A 21,573-nucleotide genomic window follows, 5' to 3' on the forward strand; every position below is an offset into this window, starting at 1 on the left:
AACAAGAGACAAGAGCGTAACAGCAGCCCAGCGTAGATCCGGGGGTCTGAAGAGACGATTATCAGGGTTGTCTTTTATACAGTTTAAACATAATGGTAGGCGCCGCCAAGGCTATCGGCTGATGGGCTGGTGTTTACGTGAGAGAGGGCGGGAGAGAATGAACAATGGGGAGACTCTCTTACTGATCAATCAGCGTTCAACATTTCACACCTATCGGCAAGATATGTCTGTTCCCCCATTACTGCGCTCCCTCACCACTCCCTCCGAAATCACCGCCGTTCATATGGTAAATTATACAGTGCTTCTCAGAACAATGGCGATAGAACTTTAGAGGTGTGGCAAGAGAAAGTGTAATCACAGTATTTACACAACACAGTTTTTACTCTAATGTTACTGTTACTACAAATGCTACTACAAATTCAGATACTGCTTACACTGCACTACTTATACTATACTGCACTACTATACTGCTCATATACTGCACTACCTGTATATACTGTTCACACTGCACTTTTCTGCTTTTTTGCACTTCTGGTTAGACGCTAACTGCATTTCATTGTCTCTTGTACTCTGCACAATGACAATAAAATTGAATCTAATCTAAACAAGTTGTATCAGTCATATGAAAGTGTATAACCTGAAAACAGTTTTATCAATGTATTTTCCATAACAATCCCTCCTTTTAACATTTAATTCCTTGAATGTTAACAACACTTCAGCCTAAATATCATATTTCACAGGACGGAGGTTATCATATCCTCCTCGTCCGCATCAGATAAGTTGTACCCGGGAAAGGGATCCAGGTTAGAAAGGTCATCCCCTGTCTCCATTCGTTCGAGTACCATGTTAGTTGTCATTATATGGGTGGCCGCCCTCCTTGTACATGCCTTGCAAACCACCGACATCACTATACAACAGGTCATCAAGAAAGCGATAATTGCACATATGGTAACCAGCAACGTAGCTATTGAGGCCCCCTGTTACGGGTGGAGAGGTCTTTTTCTGTTAGACCTGGGGTGTTTTGTTTGTTTGTGTTTCTCTCTCTTGTGTTCCAGTAGGTCCCTCCTGTCAGGTGAATCAGTGGGAATGCCTGGCAGCTGGGATCCTTCAATCAAGTCCTCATTTGTTCATCAATTAACCCCTACCATACCCTATTTAAGTTATTTTGTTTGGTTCCTCAAGAGGAGTGGCAGTCCTCATTTGGTTTGGCTAAGTTAGAGAGGTGGCAGCTCTCCTTTTGTTTTTTGATACTTTGTTTAGGATGTATTTTATGTTCCTGAGTTTTCACTTGGTTTATTTTTCAGTTTGTTTACCTTTTTGTAAACCTTGTTTTTTTTCTCTTCTTTTTTCAGCCGGGCACAGAGTTCGAGAGGTAGGGTAATTAGTTACACACCTGCAGGTTTACATCTTGTCCTGCACACACGTAGGGTACCCCTTGTATTAGTACGTCAGAGAGCGGCGACGCTAACCCTTGTATTGTTTAGGTGCTTCGGCGCCGGTCATGGGGATTTGTTTAGGGGGTTAGCCTTGGGGTTGTTTTTGAGTTATAAGTTTAGATTTAGTTTTTTCCTGGGGTTTTTCCTTTAGTCGTCGCTGCATAGCTCAGGGGGTTGGGTCTATGTTGTGTCTCGTTCTCTGTGTCCCGTGCTGCTGTAAATAAATTATTATTGAACAGATTTTTGGTTGTCGCTGGTCTCCTTCGTTCATGCTCTCACTGTCCTGTGTTGCGCCAGCGGTCCTCTACCACCAGGGGGTTTGGGTGTAACACCCCCCATGGCCCGAGCACTTGACCCATTGAGGTGAAAACATCAAAGCCATGGGTTTGGTGGAGCATCTCCTCTACCTCTGGGTTTTCCCTCTACCAAATCCTTTACCTGGCTAGTGGCATCTGGGATGTATGTACAACATTCGGTACCAATAACGTGGCAGACCCCCCCTTGGGAAGCCAAAATCATGTCCAGAGCCATTCTGTTTTGCAGGGCCATCGTTCTAGTCTCATCTAGTTCTTTTGCTACTGCCGAAATAGCCACTGTGGTAAGATTCTTTGGCCAAAAGAGAGTGCTCTCGTGTATGTACGAAGTGCTGCAATTTCCCTGTCATCTGCACGCCTGATTAAGGGCATCACATATGCCAAATAGCAAGTTCCACCTGCATTTTTAGGTACACAACTGTAAGCTTTTGGACCGCAGACTAAGTACACTTGCTCTGGCAGTGATTTAGCCACGGTGAGGTCGAATTGGGTTTAGTTTCCTGCGTTATCCTGACAATCACTCTTTCCCAGATAAACTTGGCCTCTTGTCTTATTAGAGAAACAGTATGTCACATTATGTAGCTCATATAGCCACTGAGGATCGTGGCACCGAACAGTTCCGTGGTTTCAGGGGATCGTGAGGAGGCAGGGATGTGTTGGCAGATCCAACAATCAGTCATGTTGCCTTGTCTAGCGTAATCCACCATTATTCTTAATGCCAGATTGTCTCTGCTCGCATGTGTCGGAGCCTCTCCTCCAGGCTTGGTTCCTCCAACAATAACGGCAACAATCAGAAAACATCGATCACAATCCTCACCCCTCCGGAACCCCACTCTGTAGGCCGCAATCGTCTCGGCGGCTTCATGTTGTTTCAATTATGTTGGAATCAGAGGTTACTAGCACGTGATTCTTGTTGGAGCCCTGCGGTGGCTCAGTGTTGTCCTTGTCTTGGGCCTTACTACTTCTCTTCTCCTGGCTGGTCACGCCTGGTCCCGTCGTGTTGCCCCTGGGCTGGCCGCTGACGTCTAGTCTCGCTGGGTCGCTCCTGGTCTGCCCGCTGATGTCTGGTTTCACTGGGTCACTCCCGGTCCGGCCGCTGATGGCTGGTCTCGCTGGGTGTTTTACGACTCCAGATGACAACTCGTCTACGTCTAGGGGCGGTAGAGGAGTCGCAACAAAAAGGTAGTGCATCAGACTTATTGTAGGAATTAAACAGCCACAAACCACAATTCACTATATACAATTATTTATTTCCTCTGGGAAAACACAAAAAAAAAGACACGCCAAGGAGAAAAGGGAACTATGAGCGGTGCCAAAGCAAAGATATCATAAACAAAAGTGATGTCCTAAACTAGTGCAATAGTAAGCTATACTACCAGGGCTATGCTAAAGTGCTATGCTACACTAGACTAGAACATACATGGGGCGGCACCCACTCCTAACCTGGTGAATTGTAACAGAGATGAGCCTACGTGTTGGAAATGTAAACCCATGGGTCTCATAGGTGATTACCTATTCACCTTACCCCTATGGCGTACATTTAACAGACAGACAAATATTGAGAAAAGAAGTATACGTAAACAATGACGTAAATATACCAAAAGAAAACTAAATGTAAACAAGTACGTCGGAGGTTCCGATCAACCAGGCAACAGCGAATCGACAGCAAACATAAGACTACAGTACAAATGGGTCGACTCCCGAGGGGAAGTCCAGCGGAGCTTTTAAATTACACGGACAGCCCTCTGATTGGTCAGGAATGGTGATGAATGATGGGGACGAATGGCCAATTGCTGACGGACACCTGAATGTAGAGTGACAGGTTAAGGGAAAAACAGAAGGAAACACAAAACACAACAAGGAAACGCACATGTAGGAGTGGGAACGTAACACTGGGTCAATCCGGGTCTGCCCGCTGACGTCCCCACTGGTCTCTCCAGTGGTGGTGCCTTCTTGCAGTGTGTGGCATGTACCCACGTGCCTCTCTCTGCTACTTTTACTGCAGACTGCATGACGAGATGTACCTGGAAAGGCCCCAACCACAGTGGACTGCTCCAGTGTTTTCTCCTGCAGTTCTTGATCAGCACCCACTCCCCTTGCTGGATGTCGTGGAGAGGTCCCCCTAGTGGTGTGAGGAGTGCCTCCTTCACGGTTCTGTGGATGCCTCTTAAAACTCTGGTCAAGTTAGCACAGTATGTTAGCATAGAGTAATTTGCATATTCAATGGTTAGCTCACACCCATTATGTGGTGCACCTATTCCTGTGGTCATTGGTCTACCAGTCAGGATCCCATGAGGAGACAGGCCGTTCTTTGCCCGAGGCCTCCCTCGCCTAGTTGTGAGGATCAATGGAAAAGCTTTAACCCAGTTCAGTCCGACTTCTTCACACCCTTTTGTCAGTTTCATTTTGATTGCCCTGTTCTCACTCTCCACTATCCCTCCACTCTGGGGGTGATAAGAGCAGTGAGTTTATTCAAGTCCACCCCAAAGTATTCAGACATTTTGTGTGACCAATCGTCACTCGGCAATTTCCTAGGGAAATTGTGGCACTACTTCAGTTACCAATACTTTCGCCACTGCTGAGGAATCTGCTTTTCCCGATGGAAAAACCTCAACCCATTCAAAAAACATGCCCACAAAAACTAAACAATATTTCTTTGTGGGGGTTGTTTAACTCAACAAAGTCCATCATAACATGATCAAATGGGCCATCAGGGGGAGGATGGCTTGATTGGGGAACCATTTGCCCACTTTCTATGTTATGCCAAATTCTGTGAATAATTTGAAAAGCCTTGGGTGTATCAATGCTTATTTACAATATCTGTCATCCCCCCTTTTGACACATGTGACAACACTTCATAAAAATAAAATAAACATTTCAGTAAACATGGGTTATCATTCGGGCCAACCCAAAACAAAACAAAAATCGGGTGTTTCTTAGTAATTATCTTAGGTATTTTAGTGATTGCGTCTATTCTGTTTGTACTCAGGCTTTTGCCCTCCCTGGTGAGTTTATGGCCCAAAAACAAAAATCAACAACAGCAACAACCTTTACAAATAGTAATCTCTGCAAGCTTGCCTTGTGGCTCTGTTTTGCCAAATATTTTAACAGAGTCACCGTGTTCTTCTGACAGGTTTCTTTGTCAGTTTAACAGATCAGAAGTCCATCAACATATTGGATCAGGGTGCTACCCCCTTTCAACACTAAATTTTACTAAATAGAGTTAAAGTAAAGTTATCTCTTATAGCTGCCCAAATACTGCTGAGTTTATCTATCTATCTATCTATCTATCATATCACTCATCCTTAAAACGAAATGCGAACCAGAACTGGGAATCCTTATGTTCAGGAATACTGAAGAACGCATTAGCTAGGTCGACCACTGAGAAATATGTAGCATTACTGGGTATATGTATGTAACGAGTTCCATTGTACACAGAGGCAGAAGCAGTGGTGTGATGAGGGAATTTCAGGGTCCTTCCCCTGAAAGCAGAGGCACACACATCTTAAACCCTTTTGTTAGCGAGGCTTAATTCTCAACAGGTGCCCAACAAAACCTCGCCTCCGTAACCCTGGCCACGATCCTGTAGCTCCCTCTACAGGCTGAACGCTGCATGTCCCCCCACATACCCCCACCGCCCGACACAGGCCGGGGACACGACGGCCGACAACCTACTGCCCCCCCCCCCTGCACGGGAGAGGAAGTCTGCCACGACCATCTGCACCCCCGGTCTGTGCACGACCGAAAAGTTGAAGGGCTGCAACGCGAGATACCACCGGGTGATCCTCGCGTTCACATCCTTCATGCGGTGGAGCCACTGGAGGGGAGCATGGTCGGAGTAGAGGGTGAAAGCGCGACCCAGCAGGTAGTAGCGGAGGGCGCCGACCGCCCACTTGATGGCCAGGCACTCCTTCTCCACCGTGCTGTACCGGCCCTCCCTCTCCGACAGTTTGCGGCTCAGGTACAGCACCGGCCGGTCAGCCCTCAGACCTCAGACCAGCCTGTCTGGCACCAGCAACCATGCCACGTTCAAAGTCACTTAAATCACCTTTATTCCCCATTCTGATGCTCGGCTTGAACTTCAACAGGTCGTCTTGACCATGTCTACATGCCTAAATGCATTGAGTTGCTGCCATGTGATTGGCTGATTAGATATTTGCGTTAACGAACAGTTGAACAGGTGTACCTAATAAAGTGGCCGGTGAGTGTGTGTGTGTGTGTATATCTATATATATATCATATTATATTATATGACTGTGGGGGGACATGCAGCGTTCGGCCTGTAGAGGGAGCTACAGGACCGTGGCCAGGGTGACGTCGGCGAGGCTCCGTTGCACACCTGTTGCAAATGATGCCTTGTTGACTAGATGGTTTAAGATGTGTGTGCCTCGGCGTTCGAGGAAGAAGGAGGGCGACTGGAAAGTCGCCGAGTGTTTTGGTTTTACGAACTTGATGAATACGGAAGTATTACAAACATTTTATAAAATAAACGGGATTTCCCAGAACACACAACCTCGACTCCGCCTCTGTGTCACGGAACTTGTTACAATGACTTTTCCTTAAAGCAAAATGCGAACCAGAACTAGGAATCTTTGTGTACAGGACTACTGAAGAACGAATTAGTTGGGTTGACCACTGAGAAATATGTAGCATTACTGGGTATATGAGTAATTAGTATATGGATCCGGAACAATAGGGGCACGCGCTTGGACTGCTTCATTAACCTTTTTAAGATCCCGAACAAAGCACCAGGTCTGTGGTAGGCCTTCCTGTTTGGCCTTTTTTACGGGGAAGATGGGAGTACGAAAAAAGCTGTCAGGACATGGAACAATAATACCTTTTTCCAATAACGCATCAAAAACTGGTGTAATACCATCTACAGCTTCAGGGGATACTGCGCCTGTCGCAGTCTGTGAGGCCCCTTGGGTACAACAACCAGCGGCTGCATATTCTTTATAAGACCAACGTCATATCTGGTGCTGAGCTCAGAGAGCAGACGGTACTCCCGATAATCGACTGTCATCTGCAGTCATTACAGTTCCCACAAACTGAGCGATGTTATTTTGCTCTGGGATAAGGCGTACACTTCGTATTCCTACAAACGTACACTCTAACCGGCTACGGTAAGCCCTTGCTGTCGAGTACTCGTCCCCTCCCTCACGAGACCCAGTCTCTTACTTGGTTGCAAGATGATACCCGAGGCCCTACATCCTGCCCCCGTTACGGCTTAGCGAGAGATACATGGGGGTCTGACCCGCGTATCTCACGAAACTCATCCTTTGTACTCCTTACAGACACAGCGCAATATCCCTGGTCAATCCAATAAAGCCACTGTCCTTACAATAAGTCCCTCTTCTCTCTAAACCAAACTTTTTCAAAACTCTCATCCTGACTTTCGGAGACCCTAGCTGTACAATGAAAATTATCTTTTGTCTGTGAACGTACAATCTTATAACTCTTAGCTCGGCTTCTGCCAACAATCTCTGTGCAATTGATCTCAGCCCGGAGACGGGCAAGTTCCATCCGTAAAAATAATTTAGCGGTGCATTACCCAACGGCATATTTTGATTGGTTTTATCTCACCAGGTAATGCCGTTGATGGGACCTCTCCCACTTCCTCTGACCGTCCATAGCCCTCTTCGTGCCCCTCGGATTGTTGACAGTAATTCCGTGTTTATAGCTCCGTTTCTCTCCTTCTTATCAGCCTGCGGTGCCGTCTGGGGTCGGTGCCGTGGTGGGCGAACAGAGAGGCGGTCGAGATCCGCATCAACCTGCTCAGACAATGAAACTATAGGACACTGGTTAGAAGACCCTAGCCTACCTAACTTGCGTTTATCTTCTTGATTCAACTTGCTTTACCTTACCAGCAGCATGATTTCCAAGCCTATCTCCCAGTATACTAATCTGTCTCTGGCGAAAACTCCCGTTCAATGGAAAATCCAAATCTCCCACATAGGCAATTGTTTGCATGTCCATCGACCATATTTTTCAATTATTATCTTGGCGAACCCCTCCGTGCTCGAAGGCAGCGGGTTCGCCTTACTGGCAGCTTTCCCCATTCTCAAATTAGTGTAGCAACTTTTTCAGGTATTTTAGAAAGGTTAAGTGTCGTCAACGACAATAGGTGAGTTCCTTACCTTTTATTCACGTGTCTCCACACCGGTCTTTTGCGCGTTTCATGCAAATTCTAGGTATACCAAAAAACTGTGTGTCCTCCAGACATTGAGTGTCCCCGACACTCGGATTTTTGCTAGCACCCAGTCCTACACGAGGCCTAGGATTTTTAATTCACAAATATTGACTCACCTCTTCCGAGTTCAATGTCTTGTTGGAATCGCTGTGCCTGAGAACTCCGTCCCTCTCCTTTCAGGCGCCTTGCTCTCAACCGTTGCGTTCTGAACTTTCAAAGGGAGGATTTCGGGCTCCAGGAATATATCCTGTCCATATACAACTTTTGACCTTCTTGGCAGAGAGATGACGAACTCAGGGCAGGCGGTCCCGGACGAGCCCCCAAATTGTGGTGGAAGTCTAGGATTTACCACTCTGTACTTCAGCTCTTCGGAGGTAAGAAACAAGTCCTGAGTAGCCGCAATATCTGAGTCCGGTATTTATTGCTTGCAAACAAGAGACAAGAGCGTAACAGAGAGGGCGGGAGAGAATGAACAATGGGGAGACTTTCTTATTGATCAATCGGCGTTCAACACTTCACACTTATCCACCTTTCTGTCGGCAAGATGGGCCTGTTCCTTTGTTCTTCCTCTCCCCCCACTACTCCCTCTGAAACTACCGCTATCCATATTGTAATTATCCGCCGTTTCTCAAAACAATGGCTATAGAACTTCAGAGGTGTGGAAAGAGAAAATTTAATCACAGTATTTACACAAGTTGTATCAGTCATAAGAAAGTGTATAACCTGAAAACAGTTCTCAGTGTATTTTCCATAACATCCCTGCCGCTGAAAAACATCCCCACAGCATGATGCTGCCACTACCATGCTTCACCGCGGGGATGGTATTGGCCAGGTGATGAGTGGTGCCTGGTTTCCTCCAGACGTGACGCTTGGCGTTCAGGCCAAAGAGTTCAATCTTGGTTTCATCAGACCAGAGAATCTTGTTTCTCATGGTCTGAGAGTCCTTTAGGTGCCTTTTGGCAAACTCCAAGCGGGCTGTCATGTGTTTTTTACTGAGGAGTGGCTTCCATCTGGCCACTCTACCATAAAGACATGATTGGTGGAGTGCTGCAGAGATGGTTGTCCTTCTGGAAGGTTCTCCCACAGAGGAACTCTGGAGCTCTGTCAGAGTCTACCATTGGGTTCTTGGTCACCTCCCTGACGATGGCCCTTCTCCCCCTATTGCTCAGTTTGGCTGGGCAGCCAACTCTAGGAAGAGTGTTGGTGGTTCCATACTTCTTCCATTTAAGAATGATGGAGGCTACTGTGTTCTTGGGGACCTTCAATACTGCGGAAATGTTTTTGTACTCTTCCCCAGATCTGTGCCTCGCAGGGTGGGAATTTCACGACGGCCAAGGTGGCCTTTGTGCCCCTGTCAAAGTTCCAGTGTAAACAACGCTAGTGACGCGTGGTGGGCTTTTATGGAATTACAGCCACCCTAGTGCGCACAGTAGGCTAGTCCCGTGTCTGTGGATCAGAGCGGTTGCTCTGCTGTGATTGTTCCAAAATAGAAAAAGTATTAACATCACATGCAAGAAGAACGTCAACCAGCCTCCTCCTCAGCCTCTCAAAACGGGAGCAAGACAAGCACAGGTAAGCAAGCGGGCCAAGCTGTTTTGATATGGTTTAACTGAAGTATGTGGTAGTATTTGACAGGACCTAACATTTACGTTTTTATAGAAAGTACTATTGATAGGTAATTACCATTGTATTAGCCTATTTAAAGTCGACTTGTTAACGTTACATTTTTTTTGCGTCATGAAAACTAGCGATAGCTAGCTAGTTGGGATAGCGCTAACGTCTTCCCTTCCTCAGGGAAAAGGGGTCGACATCTAGTGTTGCTTCTACTAGCAGATAGCTGTCAGCTACGGTCAGCTTTGAATCTAGTATTTTTCTTGCTAAGCGGTTTTGCTATAATACATGACTGACTTATGTGGTTTATGGCTGAACTTAACGTATACGTTTAAGAAACACTATTGCTATTCAGCCATTTGTAATCTTAAAATGACTGGTGTTCACAGAAAAGGAAGCCATCTATCCAAACCTCCTTCATCTCATCAGGATTGTACTCGTCTTCCCTGTCTCCACAGCCCAAGTTGAACGCCAATTTTCAACTATCAAGAGGATCCAAGGAGACTGGCGCTTGAGATTGAAATTGAAAACAATAGAAGATCTCTTAATTAAATCACAGGGATGTGATCCCTTGGAATACCAAAGCGAGGATGCAGTGGCAAGGTGGTGGAGAGCTGGCCTCTCAAGCAGGAGACCAGACATTCAGCCATATGGGCCAAGACTGAACTCTGACCCTGTTCCAGATTCTGATTCCGAGTCAGATTAAAATAATCCAACTCCCTGTCTCTCTCACTCACACTCTCTCCGTCTCCGTCTCTCTCATACAGTCTCTATCACTCTCTCTCACTCACATTCTCTCTCTCTCTCACACACACACACACAGTCTTAATCTCTCTCTCATTCACATTCTCTCTTTGTCCCCCCCACACATTCTCTCTCTCTCTCTCACACACTCTGTTTCAAATTCAAATTGAGCTTGTATTGTTAAGGTAGTTTTGTTTGTGTGTTTGAGTGTATATATGTTCATATTTAGGTGATGTAAATTTCACCTCAGCAGGTTCCTTTTTTATGGCAGGGAGGAGGCATTTCTCTTTCTTTCCTCTTAGATGAACTCAGGCAGGAGATTCATTTTGCCATCTTTTCAAAACAGGTTAATTTGTTATTTTCCAAAAAGGTTTTTTCTAATATATTTAATATATTGTGCACTGCACTGTGTCAGGAGAAAGTGTATGTCTGATACTTCTGTGTTTAGGTCACAGTGGTGGCTGTTGTCTTTCTGTAGCAGTTTTTGTCTGTACCTTCTCACTTCTATGGCCAGGCTGTGCACACTGTTTCAGCCTCTCTCTCTCACTCACATTATCTCTCTCACAATCTCTCTCTCTCTCACACACATTCTCTCTCTCACACACATTCTCTCTCTCTCTCTCCCATACTCACAGTCTCTCTAAATGCAATGTTTTACAATGTTATTAAATTAAAACAAATGTTTTAATACATAATTAATGTTGCTTGGTGAATGAGAATGTTAAGGTATTAATCTGAAAGGTAAAACCAGCGTAATTTAACCCAACGGCCTTTGTGCCCTGTCATGTGGCCTTTGTGCCCTTAAAAAAAATGTGAACGGGAAGGCCAAATGGCCTTGCCCCTAAAATGACGAAATTCCAAGCCTGGTGCCTCGACACAATCCTGTCTCTGAGGTCTACGGACAATTCCTTCGACCCCATGGCCTGGTTTTTGCTCTGACATGCACTGTCAACTGTGGGACCGTATATATACAGGTGCGTGCCGATCCAAATCATGTCCAGTCAATTGAATTTACTACAGGTGGACTCCAATCAAGTCGTAGAAACATCTCAATGATCAATGGGAACAGGATGCACCTGAGCTCAATTTCAAGTGTCATAGCAAAGGGTCTGCAAACATTTCTAAATACCTGTTTTCGCTTTGTCTTTATGGGGTATTGTGTGTAGATTGATGAGGAAAAAAATAAATGGAATCCATTTTAAAATAAGGCTGTAATATAACAAAATGTGGAAAAAGTGAAGGGGTCTGAATACTTTCCAAAGGCACTATTATTAGGTACACCTGTTCAACTGCTCGTTAATGCAAATATCTAATCAGCCAATCACATAGCAGCAACTCAATGCATTTAGGCATGTTGACATGGTCAAGACGACCTGCTGAAGTTCAAACCCGAGCATCAGAATGGGGAAGAAAAGTGATTTAAGTGACTTTGAACGTGGCATGGTTGTTGGTGCCAGACGGGCTGGTCTGAGTATTTCAGAAACTGCTGATCTACTGGGATTTTCACGCACAACCGTCTCTAGGGTTTACAGAGAATGGTCCGAAAAAGAGAAAATATCCTGTGAGCGGCATTTCTCGGGGCGAAAATGCCTTGTTGATGCCAGAGGTCAGAGGAGAATGGCCAGACTGGTTCGAGATGATAGAAAGGCAACAGTAACTCAAATAACAACTCATTACAACCAAGGTATGCAGAAGACCATCTCTGAACGCACAACATGTCGAACCTTGAAGCAGATGGGCTACAGCAGCAGAAGACCACACTGGGTGCCACTCCTGTCAACTAAGAACAGGAAACTGAGGCTACAATTTGCACGGGCTCACCAAAATTGGACAATAGAAGTTTGGAAAAACGTTGCCTAGTCTGAGTCTCAATTTCTGCTGCAACATTCAGATGGTAGGGTCAGAATTTGGCGTAAACAACATGAAAGCATGGATCCATCCTGCTGTATCAACGGTTCAGGCTGGTGGTGGTGTTGTAATGGTGTGGGGGATATTTTATTGGCACACCTTTGCCCCCTTAGTACCAATTGAGCATTGTTTAAACGCCACAGCCTATCTGAGTATTGTTGCTGACCATGTCCATCCCTTTATGTCCACAGTGTACCCGTCTTCTGATGGCTACTTCTAGCAGGATAACGCGCCATGTCACAAAGTTCACATAATCTCAAACTGGTTTCTTGAACATGACAATGAGTTCACTGTACTCCAATGGCCTCCACAGTCACCAGATCTCAATCCAATAGAGCACCTTTGGGATGTGGTGGAACGGGAGATTCGCATCATGGATGTGCAGCCGACAAATCTGCAGCAACTGTGTGATGCTATCATGTCAATATGGACCAAAATCTCTGAGGAATGTTTCCAGCACCTTGTTGAATCTATGCCACAAAGAGTTAAGGCAGTTCTGAAGGCAAAAGGGGGTCCAAACAGGTACTTGCAAGGTGTACCTAATAAAGTGGCCAGTGAGTGTTTATACAGTGGGGGAAATAATTATTTGATCCCCTGCTGATTTTGTTAGTTTGCCCGATTACAAAGACATGAGCGGTCTATAATTTTTATGGTACTTTTAGTTGAACCAATAGAGACAGAATATCAACAAAGAAGTCCAGAAAAAACACATTATATAAAGTTATAAATTCATTTGCATTTGATCGAAGGAAATAAGTATTTGATCCCCTACAAACCAGCAAGAATTCTGGCTCATACAGACCGGTTATATGCCCATGAGGCACACAGATTACTCCTGTCACTTTAAGAAAGTACTCCTAATCTCTGCTTGTTATGGGTATAAAAGACACCTGTCAATAGAATCAATCTCTTCCATTCCAACCTCTCCACCACCATGGGCAAGACCAAAGAACATTCAAAGGACATCAGGGTAAGAGTTGTAGACCTGAACAAGGCTGGAATGGGCTACAAGACCATCAGCAAGAAGCTTGGTGAGAAGGAGACAACTGTTGGTGCAATTATTAGAAAATGGAAGAAATACAAAATAACCATCAATCGCCCTCGGCCTGGAGCTCCATGCAAGATCTTGCCTCGTGGGGTAAGGATGATCATGAGAAGGGTGAGGGAGGAGCTTGGTAATGATCTCAAGGCAGCTGGGACCACAGTCACCAAGAAAACCATTGGTAACACACTACACCGTAACGGATTGAAATCCTGCAGTGCCCGCAAGTTCCCCCTGCTCAAGAAGGCCCATCTGAAGTTTGCCAATGAACACCTTAATGATTCAGAGAAGGCTTGGGAGAAGGTGATGTGGTCAGATGAGACCAAAATTGAACTCTTTGGCATAAATTCGACTCTTCGTGTTTGGAGGGAGAGAAATGCTGAATGCTACAATCCCAAGAACACCATCCCCACCGTCAAACACGGAGGTGGAAACATTATGCTTTGGGGTTGTTTCTCTGCTAAGGGTACAGGACGACTTCACTGCATTGAGGGGCCAATGGACGGGGCCATGTACCATAAGATCTTGGACGAGAACCTCCTTCCCTCAGCCAGAGCACTGAGGATGGGTCGTGGATGGGTCTTCCAGCATGACAATGACCCAAAACATACAGCCAAGGCAACAAAGGAGTGGCTCAAGAAGAAGCACACTAAGGTCATGGAGTGGCCTAGCTAGTCTCCACACCTTAATCCTATCGAAAATTTGTGGAGGGAGCTGAAGCTTCGAGTTGCCAAGCAAAAGCCTTGAAACCTTCAGGATTTGGAAAGGATCTGTAAAGAGGAGTGGACCAAAATCCCTCCTGAGATGTGTGCAAACCTGGTGACCAACTATAAGAAACGTCTGACTTCTGTGCTTGCCAGCAAGGGTTTCTCCACCAAGTACTAAGTCATGTTTTGCTTGGGGATCAAATACTTATTTCCTTCGATCAAATGCAAATGAATTTATAACTTTATATAATGTGTTTATTCTGGACATCTTTGTTGATATTCTGTCTCTATTTGTTAAAATAAAAGTACCATAAAAATTATAGACCGCTCATTTCTTTGTAATCGGGCAAACTAACAAAATCAGCAGGGGATCAAATAATTATTTCCCCCACTGTATATATATATATAAGGGAACACTTAAGGGACTGTAGCAAGGTCCGTGACACACAGAGGCAGACGCAGTGTCGGTATGAGGGAATTGTTTGTTTATTTTTAGTTCGCTGAGGACTTTTCAGTCTCTGTTTCTTCTCGCTAGCTTTTCAGCTGTAATTCTCTCTGCTCCGCCGTTCCCAGCCCACCTACTGAAAGCAGAGGCACACACATCTTAACCATTTTGTTAAACGAGGCTTCATTCGCACCAGGTGCGCAACAAAGCCTTGCCCCGTCACCCTGGCCACGGTCCTGTAGCTCCCTCTACAGGCCGAACGCTGCATGTCCCCCCACATACCCCCACCGCCCGACACAGGCCGGGACACGACGGCCGACAACCTTCTCCCCCCCCCCCCCCTGCACGGGAGAGGAAGTCTGCCACGACCATCTGCGCCCCCGGTCTGTGCACGACCGAAAAGTTGAAGGGCTGCAACGCGAGATACCACCGGGTGATCCTCGCGTTCACATCCTTCATGCGGTGGAGCCACTAGAGGGGAGCATGGTCGGAGTAGAGGGTGAAAGCGCGACCCAGCAGGTAGTAGCGGAGGGCGCCGACCGCCCACTTGATAGCCAGGCCCTCCCTCGCCGACAGTTTGCGGCTCAGGTGCAGCACCGGCCGGTCAGCCCCCTCCACCTGCTGGGTCAGCACTGCTCCCAGGCCTCTTTCCGATGCGTCCGTCTGTAGGGAGAAAGGGAGGTTAAAATCAAGTGCATACAGGACCGTTTCTCAACAAAGAGCGCCCTTAAGGGCCTCGAACGACCCCTGGCACTGGCCCGACCATTGGACGGGATCCGGAGCACCCTTCCGGGTGAGGTCCGTCAAGGGACTGGCCAGCTCTGAAAATCCTGGCACGAACTGCCGGTAATAGCCAGCCAGCCCCAGGAAGGCCCTCACCTCCTTTTTCGTCTTGGGCCGCGGAGAGGCGGCGATGGCAGCAGTCTTTACAATCTGCGGCCGCACCTCCCCTCGACCCAGACACCGGATCTCCCTCCGCCCGATCATGCACTTCTTCGGGTTGGCCGTCAGCCCCGCCTGCCTCAGGGACCGCAGAACAGCAGCCACACTCTGCACATGCTGCGCCCAGGTGTCACTGTGAATGACAATGTCATCCAGGTAGGCCGCAGCATAGGCAGAGTGCGGCCACAGAATGCGGTCCATGAGGCGCTGAAAAGTGGCTGGGGCTCCGAACAACCCGAAAGGGAGCACCGTGAACTGGTATAGCCCGAGCGGAGTGGAGAATGCAGTCTTCTCCCGGGATACTGGCGAGAGTGGAATCTGCCAGTATCCCTTCGTGCAATCCCATGTCGTGAAATATTTGTCCGTGCCAAGCCGGTCCAAGAGCTCGTCAACCCGGGGCATCGGGTAGGCATCGAATTTGGAGACCACATTAACCCGTCTATAATCCACACAGAACCGTATAGCCCCATCCGGCTTGTTGACAAGCACGATGAGGTTACACCAATCACTGCGGGACTCCTCGACCACACCCAGCTCCAGCATGGCTTTCAATTCCCTGCACAAAATGTCTCATTTGTGTACCATTAACCTATAGGGACGAGTGCGCACCGTTAACCCCGGCTGCGTTTCTATATGGTGGTCGATAAGCGTAGTCCGACCGGGCAGGGGAGAGAACACGTCGGCGAACTTAGCTTGCAAATCTGCAACGTCCGTGGCCTGGCTAGCAGAGAGATGGTTATCAATACCGACCGGAGTGCTAACTTTTGATTTTGGGACTTCCGGACCGAACTCATCTCTCTCTGGAATTATTGTAGCCAGAGCAACAGTGACCACGTCGTTCCATTTTTTTAGGAGATTTATGTGATACACCTGCAAACTATCCCCCCGGTCCGAGCGTACTACCTCATAATCCATGTCCCCCGTGCGACGTGTGACCACAAACGGCCCTTGCCACTTCGCGAGTCTCCTTGTCTCCCGGTGTAAATTCTCGCAGGTTAGTTCCCCTGTCGTATAGGCGCTTTTGAAGCTCCTGGGCTTGCAGCAAATGCTCGCGTGAGATAACCCCTAGGGCGTGGAGCTTTGTGCGCTTTTACTTTTACTGTCGCTAGACCCTTCCTCCCAATTTTCTTTAAGAGGGTCTAGGACACCCCAGGGCTTACGCCCGTAGAGTAATTCAAACGGGGAAAACCCGGTGGAAGCTTGGGGGACTTCCCGTACCGCAAACAGCAGGGGATCTAGCCATTTATGCCAATTCCGACTATCCTCGTGTACAAACTTCCGGATCATTGATTTCAAGGTCCGATTGAACCGCTCACAAAGGCCATCAGTGGCTGGGTGGTAAACACTGGTTCGAACCGCCTTGATGTTCAACAACCCGTACAGTTCCTTAAGGGTGCGTGACATAAAATTAGTGCCCTGGTCGGTGAGAATCTCTTTCGGGATTCCCACGCGGGAGATTACTTGAAACAATGCCTGCGCTACACTCCTGGCAGAAATATTGCGCAGCGGTATTGCCTCGAGGTATCAGGTTGCGTAATCTAACAAGACCAACACAAATCGATATCCCTGTGTACACCGATCAAATGGCCTGATAATATCAATGGCAATGCGGTCGACCAATGGTAAGGGCCACAAGGGGGCCCGTGGAATGGCTGGGGGATTTACCAACTGACATTCGCGACAAGAAGCGCACCACCTACGCACCTCTGCCCGAATTCCCGGCCAATAAAATCAAGCCATTATACGGTTTAGTGTCTTATCATAACCTAAATGGCCCGCCATGGGGTTGAAATGAGTCGCCTGGAAGACCATTTCCCGGCGGCTACGGGGAACCAACAACTTGGTTACTTCCTCCTGGCTATGTGAGTCACGACTTACTCGGTACAGTCTGTCGCTGATAATCATGAAATAGGGGTGGGCGCGTACTGTGTCTGGCCGTACCAAAGTACCATCAATCGCTATCATTGGTCATAGGCCGTTCGTAGGGTCTCGTCACGAGACTGCTCGAGGGGGAAGTTACCTAGCAGCAGATAGTTCGGCGGGGAAATCTCGGGTTGAGACCCCCCCGCCGGCTCCGGCTCCTCGGCAGTGTCGCGAGGCTCCGCCTCAGCACAGAGCACATTACACGCCTCACACCTCCCTCTCTGTCGTGCACGCACCCCGGTAGCCCGCTTTACCGCTTGGGGAAACCCCTCCCAATCTACACCCAGAATAAGGGGATGCGTGAGGCGCGGGCTAACCGCCGCCTGTACACCATGCTTTTTTCCCTCAAAATGAATCTCGATCGCGACCACAGGATATTCGTGAATGTCCCCATGCACACACTTCACCAACACCCTTGATGCCTTTAACCATGCCCCCAGTCGAACCAGGCGCTCCTGGATCATGGACTGCATGCAGCCCCAACCCCGCGGGTCCGGGGTTGGTCGCCGGGGCTCCTGCGGCGGGAGGGAGAGATAGTCCTCCGCCAAGGTAACGGCGGCCGCGAGATCCTGGGGCCGGTGGTACTGGACCCAGGCGGCGGTCCGGGCCGGAAGCACCGTGAGGAAGTGCTCCAACTCCACCCGGTCATTGACCTCCTCCGCCGAGCTGTTCCCTGGGTCCAGCCACCGCCGTGCGCTGTCCCGCAGCCGCTGGGCGTTGGCAAAGGGCCGGCTCCCCTCCTCCATCGTCAGGGCCCGGAACCGGCGACGGTGTTCCTCTGGGGTGAGGCCCAGGCGGTCCCGAATCGCCCGGGCTAGGGAGGGATAGTCCCGCTGGGTGGCCATTGGCAGGCTGTGGGCAGTGAGCTGCGCCTCGCCTGACAGGAGGGGCAGCAAATGGTACGCCCACTCGCCGTCCGGCCACCCTGAGATCCTCGCCGTCCCCTCGAACACCGCCAGGAACGCCTCCGGGTCGTCCAGGTCCCCCATCTTCTGGAGGTGTACCTTGGGTGGACCTTGTGGCGACCCGGGCGCCGGTCCCGCTTTGATGGCCCCGACGAGCTCCCGGAGGAGGGCACGGTCCTCAGCCCTCGCCGTCGCCATCTCTCCCATTGTGGACTGCTGCTCCTGCTGGAGTTGGGCCTGCCGCTCCAGTATGAGGGCCATCCCTCCGATGGCCACGCTTAACGCCTCCATTTCTCTGTGCCCCACGTTGGTCGCCACTGTAACGAGTTCCATTGTACACAGAGGCAGAAGCAGTGGTGTGATGAGGGAAAGGTCCCGTTTATTCATAAAGGTTGGTGATAATTGTTTGTATCTGGCTTTCCAGCCCTCCAAACACTGGAGGGCTGTCCTTCCCCTGAAAGCAGAGGCACACACATCTTAAACCCTTTCGTTAGCGAGGCTTAATTCGCAACAGGTGCGCAACAAAACCTCGCCTCCGTAACCCTGGCCACGGTCCTGTAGCTCCCTCTACAGGACGAACGCTGCATGTCCCCCCACAATGTGTAATTAGTATATGGATCCGTAACAATAGGGGCGTGCGCTTGGACTGCTTCATTAACCTTTTTAAGATCCCGAACAAAGCGCCAGGTTTGTGGCTGGCCTTCCTGTTTGACCTTTTTTATGGGGATGATGAGAGTACGACAAAAGGCTGTCAGGACATGGAACAATAATACCTTTTTCCAATAACGCATCAAAAACTGGTGTAATACCATCTACGGCTTCCTATCTCAGGGGATACTGCGCCTGTCGCGGTCTGTGAGGCCCCTTGGGTACAACAACCAGCGGCTGTACATTCTTTATTGTTACGGGGTGAGAGGTAGTGTGGTGGACCCAAAAGCGGAGAGATACTCAGACCACAGCGCGAAGTGTATGAGAACGGATATCTTTAATAGTAACGGGTAGGGACAACGGGAACAAACAAACACTGGGTCAAAACGATAAAACAAAGGCGGAGAAACCAGCTCCGTAACAAAAGTACTCACTTAGAAAGTGGAATAATATAAACACAGGAACAGGCGATAATAGCTGGGCTACGAACAGACAGACGGGCACTATGCACAAACGGGGAGGACACGGAGAGAATCTCGGACAGGGACATGAGGGAACAGACAGGCTAAATAGCACCGAGGACAGAACACACAGGTGTGAAGCAGATGAGGGTGATCCCGGCAGATTGGGGGGCCCTGACCCGTGTGGCCGGAGGGGAGCGCCAGAGTCACCAGACAGAACCCTCAGGCATGACACTTTATAAGACCAACGTCATATCTGGTGCTGCGCTCAGAGAGCAGGCGGTACTCCCGATAATCGACTGTCATCTGCAGTCATTACAGGTCCCACAAAATGTTATTTTGCTCTGGGATAAGGCGTACACTTCGTATTCCTATGAACGTACACTCAAAACGGCTACGGTAAGCCCTTGCCGTCTGCGAGTACTCGTCCTCTCTCTCACATGAGACCCAGTATCTTACTTGGTTGCCAGATGATACCCGATGCCTTACATCCTGCCCCAATTACGGCTTAGCGAGAGATACATGGGGGTCTGACCTGTGTATCTCAAAATCCTTTCTACTCCTTACAGACATAGCGCAATATCCCTGGTCAATCCAATAAAGCCATTGCCCTGACAAGAAATCCCTCTCCTCTCTAAATCAAACTTTTTCAAAACTCTCATTCTGACTTTCGAAGACCTTGGCTGTACAATGAAAATTATCTTTATCTGTGAACGTACAATCTCTAATTCTTAACTCGGCTTCTGCCAACAATTTCTGTGCAATTGATCTCAGCCGAGAGACGGGCAAGTTCCATCCGTAAAAATAATTTAGTGGTGCATTACCCAACGATATATTTAGATTGGTTTTATCTCACCGGGTAATGTCGTCCATGGAACCTCTCCCGCCTCTTTTTTATCAGCCTGCGGTGCCGTCAGGGGTCGATACCGTGGTGGGCGGACAGAGAGGCGGTCGAGATCCACATCAACCTGCTCAGACAATAAAACTATAGGACACTGGTTAGAAGACCCTAGCCTACCTAACTTGCGGTTACTTTCCTGATTCAACTGTGCGTTTATCTTCTTGATTCAACTTGCTTTACCTTACCAGCAGCATGATTTCCAAGCCTATCTCCCAGTATGCTAATCTGTCTCTGGCGAAAACTCCCGTTCAATGGAAAACCCAAATCTCCCACATAGGCAATTGTTCGCATGTCCATCGACCATATTTGTCAATTATTATCTTGCCGCACCCCTCCGTGCTCGAAGGCAGCGGGTTCACTTTACTGGCAGCTTTCCCCATTATCAAACAGGTATTTTTGAAAGGTTAAGTGTCGTCAACGACAATAGGGTTAGTTTTTTCTTTTTTTTTTACGCGTTTCATGCAAATTCTAGGTATACCAAAAACTGTGTGTCCTCCACACATTGAGTGTCCCCAACACCTTTTCTCGATTAGTGTGTTAATCAGCCCGTTGGCTCTCAGCGAGAATTTTATCTAGATTCAAAAAACAGAAAAAGAGACTGCAAACCTAAGCCCGGTTTAGGATTTTCAACTGTTCCAAAGAGTCGACCTAGCCCGGCTAGGATTTTCAACTGCCGACCTGGTCCAACCAGGAATTTACCAACAGTCGACCTTAGCCAGGCTTAAGATTTCCAACTGTTCCAAACAGTCGACCTAGCCCGGCTAGGATTTTCAACTGCCGACCTGGTCCAACCAGGAATTTACCAACAGTCAACCTAAGCCCGGTTTAGGATTTTCGCTAGCACCTAGGCCACGAGGCCTAGGATTTTTAATTCACAAATATTGTGGACTCACCTCTTCCGAGTTCAATGTCTTTATGGACTCACCGTGCCTGAGAACTCCGTCCCTCTCCTTTCAGGCGCCTTTCTCTCAACCTTTGCCGACGACGAACTTAGGGCAGGCGGTCCCGGCCGAGCCCCCAAATTGTGGTGGAAGTCTAGGATTTACCACTCTGTACTTCAGCTCTTCGGAGGTAAGAATCAAGAAACAAGTCCTGAGTAGCCACAATATCTGAGTCCGGTATTTATTGCTTGCAAACAAGAGACAAGAGCGTAACAGCAGCCCAGTGTAGATCCGGGGGTCCGTTCAGCACAAGTCTGAAGAGACGATTATCAGGGTTGTCTTTTATACAGTTTAAACATAATGGTAGCGCCGCCAAGGCTATCGGCTAATGGGCTTGTGTTTACGTGAGAGAGGGCGGGAGAGAATGAACAATGGGGAGACTCTCTTACTGATCAATCGGCGTTCAACATTTCACACCTATCGGCAAGATATGTCTGTTCCCCCATTACTGCGCT

At 48.2% G+C, this 21,573-nt stretch overlaps 1 pseudogene across 1 annotated transcript in view; it reads right to left on the reverse strand.

Moving 5' to 3' along the window:
• LOC310824087 (girdin-like) overlaps window positions 1-21,573 on the reverse strand; it is a 132,165-nt pseudogene that overhangs the window by 80,516 nt on the left and 30,076 nt on the right. The window lies entirely within an intron of this gene.

The sequence above is a fragment of the Argentina silus genome (assembly GCF_951799395.1).
Source record: "Argentina silus genome assembly, chromosome: Y".
NCBI classification, from domain to species: Eukaryota; Metazoa; Chordata; class Actinopteri; order Argentiniformes; family Argentinidae; genus Argentina; species Argentina silus.